This window comes from Bicyclus anynana, chromosome 19 (genome assembly GCF_947172395.1).
Source record: "Bicyclus anynana chromosome 19, ilBicAnyn1.1, whole genome shotgun sequence".
Taxonomy (NCBI): Eukaryota; Metazoa; Arthropoda; class Insecta; order Lepidoptera; family Nymphalidae; genus Bicyclus; species Bicyclus anynana.
The window spans coordinates 4,853,419-4,862,974 of record NC_069101.1 but is presented as its reverse complement, the minus strand read 5'-3'; the positions used below and the strand labels follow the sequence as shown (position 1 = coordinate 4,862,974).

General features: G+C 33.7%; 1 long non-coding RNA gene across 1 annotated transcript; it reads left to right on the top strand.

Moving 5' to 3' along the window:
• Positions 1-181: 181 nt before the first annotated feature.
• LOC128199145 (uncharacterized) lies at positions 182-9,160 on the top strand. The gene is made up of 5 exons (XR_008251824.1): positions 182-863; positions 4,589-4,728; positions 6,835-7,122; positions 7,673-8,425; positions 9,034-9,160. It is a non-coding gene; the product is annotated as an uncharacterized LOC128199145 (long non-coding RNA).
• Positions 9,161-9,556: the final 396 nt, after the last annotated feature.

The window sequence follows — 9,556 nt, the reverse complement described above, 5'->3', positions numbered from 1 at the left end:
GTGTAAATGTAAATTATAATGTTAATTTTTAAAATTTAAACATTATGAACCGTATAAACGTATAAATAATATTTAACCTACAATAAATAGACTGCACAGACCCCTAAATAGCTGAACGTCAATAATTTGTCAATGTCTATTGTCATTTGTCAACTAGATGACGTTGACGTTGAACTTGATTGTTGAGCAGGCCGGGTCAACTCTCGAACAAAGTTTGGTTATACCTACGGGGGCTAGACCTGTGGTGTCATCATCCATACGGTTCTACCGTCTGGTAGTTGGAGCAATATTATTATCGTTAGTAGCTCACGCCTGACATAATATTGTGATAAATCTAATACATTTTTAGATTTAAATATGACTTTAATAACTGAATAAATACTTTTCTTCTACAAAAATATAGAGAGACACTCTCGTTGAATATTGTTTTAGTAACGTATGGGTAAGATTTTCTAAACGAAGTGTGGCAACCCCAATTTCTTAATAAAAAATAAAAATGTTATAAAATAAAAATGGCGTCATTTCACCAAATATTTTAGAACACAAATTCACAAATAATAAAATAAATGTTTGCCACGGCCTGTTAATATTTATGAAGACCTCTTCATGGATTGGATTTAAGCAACCTGCTGTGTAATATCCTCGCCATTCTTGATGTTGAGAAGATCTATAAGTCTTTTACGTTTCATCTGAGTGTTGTGGTTTTTCATTATGTTAAAAATAAGACTTTGTTAGTTCAAGTGTCTTTATAACTATGAAGAAGAACAAAAGAAAATGCTTTGAGTGTGGTTCTTTGCCTGCCGATGATCCAGAGAAGACCCTACAGAGATTACCGAAACTTGATTCTACAAATTTAGTCTCCGGTATGTACCTACTTTAGTTTTAGCTAATAATAAAATACTTTAATAATAGCTATTGATCAGATAATGGTTACATTAGTCAGTTAGTTAGGTTTCTTAGTAGTCTTCTCAAGATATGGGAATTATTAAAATCTTACTAATTCTTATGAAACTCGTGCTCAATTATACAATTATGCTGGGTTTACACATTATGGTGATGTTTGTAGATGCAATGCACCCCAAATAACTGTCTGACCTGCAGCTGTCTGAATGTTTACTTCTCTGGATCTACTGAACAGATTTTCATTTGGTTATCACAGGTAGCTTAATCTGGGGCAACATAAGGTCAATTATGAAATGGTAATGAAAATAAACATCTGAGAAAAGCAAATTCCATGAACTAATTTGAAAGTATCTGTTACCAGAAGTAAATTTTTTATTATACCACTGTTCAATATTAAACCACAGGTATATGTACTAAAGGCAGGTAGAGTAAAATTTGAGTTTTATTTTTGAATCTATAATAAGTATAGTCAGATCGGGTAGGTATTTTAAACAATGTAAATAAACAAAAACATATGATTCAGGGGTGCTCAACATTTTACTAAAGCATTATTCACGAATATTGTCATGAAATAAAACTTCCTTTGATAGACAATTTTTTTTATATTTTATGTTCCTATAAACTGTTATTTATCGAACAGATAATGTTTCACTTATATTTAAGGTTCCGTGGTCAATAAAGAACCCTTATAGTTTTGTTTTTTTATTATGTATAAGCAAGCACCGCTTAGCTGTACGCTAGATTGTAAGCTATGAGGCAGCCTTTGGTAGAACGCGCTTGCCTAGAAGATGCCTATTCACTCTTGACTTGAAGATACCCATACCCATGTCCGTCTGTCCTTCTATCTGTAACTCAATTACTAATAGAAAACTGTAGCTTGACTATGAAAATTATGTACGCGATTATAGGCGTAAATTAAAAACTTGACAAGTAGTTTTTACTCGTTTTCTCGTAGTGTTGGTTATTGTTAGATATACGTTTTTATGTAGAATTTGATGAGTTTGTTAAGACACTACTTTTCAATTTATGCCTCTATTTGTAAAATATTAAGATTTAAAGTGCTAATTTAATTTCGTACTAAACTAAATAAAATTAAAAACAGTAAACGAACAACAAATAACAATAATAAACAATAACAACGAAACGAGAACAAAACGAAATAACAAAAATTATAAGGGAAGAAAATACGCACAACAAACTGGATTTAGTTAACGAATACTGTGAAGTAGGAGTATTAGTCACAGACAAAAAATAAAGTAGTGTTCTGTGCTGTGAAGTGTGAACTGTCAAATCTCAAATCTTCTTTCACTTAATACAAAATCAAAAAATTAATCATAGTTTAAGGTAATTCTGCAATAAATGAAAATATTTTATTCACATTATAATAAAAGAAAACATCATTTGAAGTACAACTTCTTTCTTCTTTTGATATGATAATACGATAATACGATTTATAAAATTAATTAAAGCTCTTATTTAATTTTATAAATGCATATTAATACCCATAAAACTCAATCTTTGTTTTTCAAAATGGTTTGTGACTCATGTCTGCTTGGGGTATTTAAGGTTCTTTTTATGTCGTTTGTGTTGTATTTCTGCAAACTCTATTTAATTAACATAGAGGAATTAGACATGGAAATGCATCGCACCCAAATGCAGAAACAAAATTGTCTGTTGTTTTTAGAGGGGGACGAGGTAAACTCACACATCGAAAAAAGTTAACAAGAATAAATAATAATTATAATCTGTACACAGAATATTCAATTAATGGATCAATGTTTTGCTGTTCGTTCGTTCGTTAGAAGAATAGAATCGATTTTTCTTTTATATATTGTTTTAATTTATTATTAATTATAATTATGTTTTTGGCGACCTCCGTGGCGCAGTGGTATGCGCGGTGGATTTACAAAACGGAGGTCCTGGGTTGGATTCCCGGCTGGGCCGATTGAGGTTTTCTTAATTGGTTCTGGTCTGGCTGGTAGAAGGCTTCGACCGCGAAGGCGTACCGACAAGCGATTTAGCGTTCCGGTACGATGTCGTGTAGAAACTGAAAGGGGTGTGGATTTTTATCCTCCTCCTAACAAGTTAGCCCGCTTCCATCTTAGACTGCATCATCAGTTACTGACTGAACATCAGTTACTGAGTGAGACTCAAATCAAGGGCTACCATGTAAAGAATAACAAAAATAAAATAGAAATATTTTCAAATTAAACGTCACGTCATCTTTTAGTGAATTAGAAGTTGTTGACCGTTTTTCATGCCATTGACTGACTGACTACTTACTACACAAACCGGAATTATTAGGGAGCTTTTTAGACGACGAAAACGATTACAACAATGAAACATCGATACAATCGATAACGCGTTAGATCGTTGGTTGTTTGACAGAGAGGTAACGTCTTGCGGGGCAGGTCTTTCTATAATTGGTCCGTGATAATTAATTTGTTGTATGTGAATCCAGACTCACAAGGGCTAGAATCCAGAGCCGTAAAGCTTATTATTAAAAATAAAATGTATGTGAATCGAAACGAAAAGTGTCGCTTAAAAGAACCTTTTTGAGTAGTATTATTGTTGTGTAAAAAACCTAAAGTTGTGGACTATAGTTTATAATTATGTAATGATGAACCAGAACAATTTGTTAATTTGAAACTACAATTACAAGTTTTTATAATTATATTAGGCACTAGGCAGACTAATGAAGAGTATGTTACTTTACTTTGTACGAAAATTTGTTCTTTGACATGATTATAGAATAAGATGATAAGTGATGATGCAATCTAAGATGGAAGCGAGATAACTAGTTAGGCAAAGGATGAAAATCCACACACATTTCTGTTTCTACATAATATCTCACCGGAACACTAAATCGCTTGCCAGTAGGGTATTAACTAGCCAGCCAGACATAGACCAGAAAGAAAACATCAATCGGCCCAGCCGGGGATAGAACCCAGGACTTTTGCGTAGTTAATCCACTGTGCTACGGAGGCCATTTCGGTAATATTTTTCTTGCCTTGATCTATAAAAGCTTTTGCAAATAATAAGCTATATTTTTCATTGAAGGTTGTTTGAAAGAAATAGCTTTTAGCTATAAGACCTAAGCTTTGCACATTTTACTTTTTTTTTTCTTTTTGACAATGTAGCTTCTGTGAACAGTTGAGGAATTCCCTCATCTGTGTTTCTGTTCTATCATCAGATTGCCTCCGGACATTTTAGTTATATTTCTCACTTGGTTCTTGTCAAGGTTTTGTAATAAATAATAATAACAAATGAACTAAGTAAAAATGGCTATGTGGTTAGTCTGTCTGCCATAGAAGTAGGTGCGAGAGGATTACCAACAAAATCTTTCTATAACTTGTTTAAAGACCTTGGCATCTTTAGGACTGCAGCAACTTCTATGTAGAAGAAAGAGAGAAAGAAGAATAAGTATCCAAAGCTGCTCTTAGTAGGATCTTACCAAATTTGGCTAAGCAGGGAGAACAACACAAGTAGGGGAGTTTAATCAATTGTCAAGGAATTCCTTAACCCTACATCCTGTAGTCACAACTCCAGGACTCTGCTCGGAGTATTTCTCTCTACCAGGCGATGGACCTGGCACCTGCACGGAATGCTAAGATATTCATCTGTCTCTTCATGCGTAGTATGTTTATGTATTTTTAATTAAATTTACTCACTCTCTTTATTTCAGTAATGTCCAGATAATCAATGATTAGACCATTGGACTTTTAGAATAAATTTTACATTGAACTATGAATGGTTTGTCATCTACATTTTTAAAAAAGACGAGATGTTTTGCCTGTGAGTAGAAGAGAGAGAGAGAATAAGAAGGTAAGTTAAACACCTACTGTAAAATGCTCACGGCTCCAATGTGGGTTGATAGGCTTGGGGTAATAAAGTTAAAATATAAAAGGATCACTATCAGGTATTAATGATAATGACTTATATCCCAGTCATTATCATTAATACCTGATAGTGATCCTTTTATATTTTAACTTTACTACCCCAAGCCTATCAACATAGCATATCATACTCTCTGAGATATAGGGATATAACACCAGCAACAGCTCTCCAGTGATGCAGTTGATAGCATCATTGCTCTTTGCATCTACACGCCACAGCCAGTTGTGGCAATTGAACTCATCATATTAGTGTGATGTATTTCAGTGTCTATGTGGTTGTGAGTGTATGCCCATGTTAAATAACAAGTAATGGCCAAAATAATAAGTATCCTATATGTTGCTCAATAATCTTCTCTATCTTCCAGTAAAAGTCCCATTAAAATGACCCTGCTGTTCCAGAGATTAGCTCAAACAAACAGACAGATGAAAATTTTAAAGAAGTATGACTGTATGTCAGTATTGTACATACGTGCTCGGGACTATTTCTCATAAAGGTGTTGACAAGTCCACTTATAGGAGCTACCTTAGCTACTAGTTTATATTGAGGAGAACTTTCCACCTAGATGGGTTGTGACTGTATTAGGGGTCTGGTGATGAAGACGAAGGACAGTTAAGAGAACTCCTCGATGGTTCACAGTAGTAATTAGTTTGAATCTAAGTCAGACGCAATCAAATACAATGTTTTATGACGACTCATAGCAACATACCTTTGGCGCTAGATCAATATCTAGGATGATTTCACTAAAATGGAAAAAAAAAATTCTAATTAAAGAAATTCAACCAACTTCAAAAACATAAAACATACTGGCTAAACTAAAAAGCGAAAAATAATATTATACTAAGTTAATAATAATATTATACTAAGTAAGTCATATTATGTTCTAACTGATGATCAGTTTGAAGGCTGTGCTAAACCGGTGTTGTTTTAATTTAAGCTGTTACTGAAAGAACACTGTCTGAAATACTGAAAGAACACTGTCTGAAAAACCTAAATGTTTATGATATTCTTACATGGCTTGAATTAATACATCATTGGGCTAGCACCACCTTCAAACTGATCATCAGTTAGAACATAATATGATATATAGAACTTAGTATAATGTTATTTTTCGTTTTTTAGTTTAGTAAGTATGTTTTTGAAGTCGGTTGACTTTTTTTATTAAAGTTTTTTAATACACATGTTCCTTAGACATTTTAAATTAATTTTCCTTATAGAACTTGGAGCTACCCTAGAGTTATGGGAAATACTCCCGAGCACCCTGTAGATGCTACTTAATCCTACTAATCCTTCATTCATCAGTATCGGTTGGTGGGCTTGGAGTTTATAAAGTATATTAAGTATATATAATTTATTTATGAACATTCATCATTCAGTTGAGCTTTTACTACCCATAACACAAGCTAAGCTTACTTTGAGACTAGTTAGTGATGTGTGTAATGTGTTAATATAAATATTAACCAACTTTCTGCAGTTTGAGAATACGCGGATAAAATATAGCCTATGATACTCACAAATAACGTGGCTTTCTAGTGGTAAAAGAATTTTCAAAATTGGTTTAGTAGATCCAGAGTTTACCTGCTAGAACACCACCAAATTTACCTCTTTATAATACATATTAACAACCCATTTTCGGCTCATTGTTGAGCACGAGTCACTTCTCAGGACGAGAGGGGTTAGGCCTTAATCCTCCATGCTGGCCCAATGCGGATTGGCAGACTTCACACACCTAGACAATTAAGAAAATTCTCAGTTATGCAGGTTTCTTCACAATGTTATGCTTCACCATTTAAGACATTTAATTTCAAAATGGGTTGAATACATATTAGTATAGATTTTTATTGTGAGTTTCTTGAAAGAAGGAAATGCTCAATATTTCGTAGACCGACCCAGGACTCAAACGCAGAATTTTATGATAGTTACACTGAACCAATAAAGCAGTTAGAGAGAGAGAGAGAGAGAGAGAGAGAGAGAGAGAGAGAGATAAATAAGAGTTTATTATGTATTAAAATTAAAATATATACCTAATGCTTTCAGCAATCCTGCTTCTTCACATGAATTTTACCCGCATGATGACGGTTTTTAATATAAAAAATATTTACACAATGTCTCAAAAAGCAATCAAAGCTTTGAAAAACACAAAAACAATGTTCGCAGAAGTTCAGTACCAACAAACTCACAAAAAATGAGCCCAAATTTAGCATTACTTGCAAGCCAGACTAAGAAATTTCAAGAAGATAATTTAAAAGAAGACAATAGAATAAAATAATATTAACACACAATGCTTAGCAAATATAGCATTAACAGATGGAAACCAGGCAATAGGTATGTTAAAATAGGTTATGTTTCATAGAAGCTATTTTAATCCTACACATCCATCATTCATCATTGTCTCCATATAGTAGAGGAGGTATGGAGCTGAGACCCACCTCACTGCTCCAATGCTGTTGGTGGGCTTAGGGTGATACTGTTCAATTAATTAATTACCACTATCTGATGCTAATGATAATAATCGGGATTAAAGGTTTCCCAACTTCAGGATGAGAATTTAACTGATTTTTTTTTACATTTTTCATAATCTATTCTTCACATTTTTCACTTAATAAAATTCTTTTAGTTTTTGTTTGTTTTTAACCTGGTGAAAATATGTGAAATTTTGCTATCGGCTTCCCAACTCCAAGATGAGAATTTAACTGAATTTTTTTTCACATTTTTAACCGATTTAAAAAAAAGAAGGAGGTTCTCAATTCGAGTCTATGTTATTTTTTCATAATCTATTCTTCACATTTTTCACTTAATAAAATTCTTCTAGTTTTTATTTGTTTTTTAACTGGCGAAAATACATAAAATTTATTCTTTATGCTTAAATTTTCAGGTGTAGCAAAATAGAAGATGAAGGTCTAGCTGTGCCAGTCAGTGCTAAGCCACACACACACACCTGCTTCATCGTTATTATCAACCTATTTTAACGGCATTACAGGGCCAGGCCTTATAGAAAAGTGATTATGGAGCTGAGACCCACCACACTGCTCCAATGCTGTTGGTGGGCTTAGGGTGATAATGTTCAATTATTTAATAACCACTATCTGATGCTAATGATAATAATCGGGATTGAAGGCTTCCAAACTCCAAGATGAGAATTTAACTGAATTATTTTTAACCGACTTCTGTTTATATAATGATTTATTTATTTTGCTATCATCCGCGAAAAGTCGAGGAACCCATGCGACAACGTCACCCAGGTCCGACAAAATACTCTCTACGTACGTTTCACCCCGAGTAGAGAGTATTTTGTCGGACCTGGGTGACGTTATCGCATGGGTTCGTCGACTTTTCGCGGATGATAGCAAAATAAATAAATCATTATAAAATCATGATGAACTTCCGCAAAGTAACGCCTGCTTCTATCATAGACTTCTATGTTTTTATTTTCATAATCTATTCTTCACTTTTTCCACTTAATAAAATTCTTTTAGTTTTTATTTGTTTTTTAACTGGTGAAAAAACATAAAATTTATTCTTTATGTTTAATTTTTCAGGTGTAGCAAAATAGAAGATGAAGGTCTAGCTGTGCCAGTCAGTGCTGAGCCACACAGTTGCTGCTGGCATGTTTGCAAAATAGCACAAGGTAACCTGCTTCATCGTTATTATCAACCTATTTTAACGGCATTACAGGGCCAGGCCTTATAGAAAAGTGATTATGGAGCTGAGACCCACCACATTGCTCCAATGCTGTTGGTGGGCTTAGGGTGATAATGTTCAATTAATTAATAACCACTATCTGATGCTAATGATAATAATCGGGATTGAAGGCTTCCAAACTCCAAGATGAGAATTTAACTGAAGTATTTTTAACCGACTTCTATGTTGATATAATGATTTATTTATTTTGCTATCATCCGCGAAAAGTCAACGAACCCATGCGACAACGTCACCCAGGTCCGACAAAATACTTTCTACGGAAGTTTCACCCCGAGTAGAGAGTATTTTGTCGGACCTGGGTGACGTTGTCGCATGGGTTCGTCGACTTTTCGCGGATGATAGCAAAATAAATAAATCATTATATAATCATGATGAACTTCCGCAAAGTAACGCCTGCTTCTATCCAAGACTTCTATGTTTTTATTTTCATAATCTATTCTTCACTTTTTCCACTTAATAAAATTCTTTTAGTTTTTATTTGTTATTTAACTGGTGACAAAACATAAAATTTATTCTTTATGTTTAATTTTTCAGGTGTAGCAAAATAGAAGATGAAGGTCTAGCTGTGCCAGTCAGTGCTGAGCCACACAGTTGCTGCTGGCATGTTTGCAAAATAGCACAAGGTAACCTCCTTCATCATCATTATCAGCCTATTTTAACGGCATTACAGGGACAGGCCTTATAGAAAAGTGATTATGGAGCTGAGACCCACCACACTGCTCCAATGCTGTTGGTGGGCTTAGGGTGATAATGTTCAATTAATTAATAACCACTATCTGATGCTAATGATAATAATCGGGATTAAAGGCTTCCCAACTCCAAGATGAGAATTTAACTGCATTTTTTTCACATTTTTAACCTACTTCAAAAAAAGAAGGAGGTTCTCAATTCGAGTCTATGTTATTTTTTCATAATCTATTCTTCACATTTTTCACTTAATAAAATTCTTTTAGTTTTCATTTGTTTTTTAACTGGTGAAAATACATAAAATTTATTCTTTATGTTTAATTTTTCAGGTGTAGCAAAATAGAAGATGAAGGTCTAGCTGTGCCAGTCA